The sequence below is a fragment of the Condylura cristata genome, unplaced genomic scaffold, assembly GCF_000260355.1.
Source record: "Condylura cristata isolate star-nosed mole 26May11 unplaced genomic scaffold, ConCri1.0 scaffold00014, whole genome shotgun sequence".
Taxonomy (NCBI): domain Eukaryota; kingdom Metazoa; phylum Chordata; class Mammalia; order Eulipotyphla; family Talpidae; genus Condylura; species Condylura cristata.
The window spans coordinates 26,556,912-26,557,605 of NW_004567115.1; the positions used below are offsets into that span (position 1 = coordinate 26,556,912).

Below are 694 nucleotides of genomic sequence, written 5' to 3' on the forward strand. Positions count from 1 at the left end.
GGCTGGACTGTTGTGGATGGTCTGGAGTGGCCTCTCGCTTACTTACCGGGGCGGAAGATAGCCGGGATCCTGGGGCCCCGGGCCGGACCGCGGAGATGCCCCAAACTGACACGGCCGCCATCTTGGAGACAGTGAGCTCTGGCCGGGGGGAGGGGAGGCGAGGCGGCGGAACAGCCGCGGGGGGATGGGAAGCGTCGCGGGGAACGGCTGCCTGGGGGAGGGAGCGGGAACAGCCTGAGAGGGGAGGCAGGAGGGAGGGGGAGGAAGGGGGAGTAGGGGGGTGGACAGTCGAGGAGCGGGAAGAGCTGGGCCCAGAGCCGGGAAAGGCCGGAGGGCGGGGCGGGGCAGGAGGGAAGAGCCGGCCGGGCAGGTCACGTGGGGCCGGTACAAAAGGCCAAAGCCAAAGTGGGAGGAGGACTTGGTGGGGCTGGATGCCAACGTTTGGGGTTCTTTTCCGCCTTTCCTCCGCGGTTGTGTGGGGCTGATACTCTGAAAAAGAGGTGGTGTATCCCCATTACACAGCCGAGGAAACTGAGGGCAGGCCATGGGTGGGGTGGCTTCAATTTGGCACGGAAATCCGGTAGTCAGATGGGATCTGAACTCTTGATGGCGTCTGTTTACTGTGAGCCGCTCCTCCCTCTCCACTTCTGTGCCCTCAACCTGCTTTCACAGTGACTCTCCTAGGAACCTGGAG

The 694-nt window shown here is 64.4% G+C and overlaps 1 protein-coding gene across 1 annotated transcript in view; it reads right to left on the reverse strand.

Moving 5' to 3' along the window:
* Positions 1–119, reverse strand: part of KAT6A (K(lysine) acetyltransferase 6A) — a 101,340-nt gene extending 101,221 nt beyond the window's left edge. Inside the window, exon 1 of the mRNA XM_004682274.2 lies at positions 47–119. The gene's annotated coding sequence lies outside the window, so the exon portion shown is untranslated. The remainder of the gene's footprint in view (positions 1–46) is intronic.
* Positions 120–694: the final 575 nt, after the last annotated feature.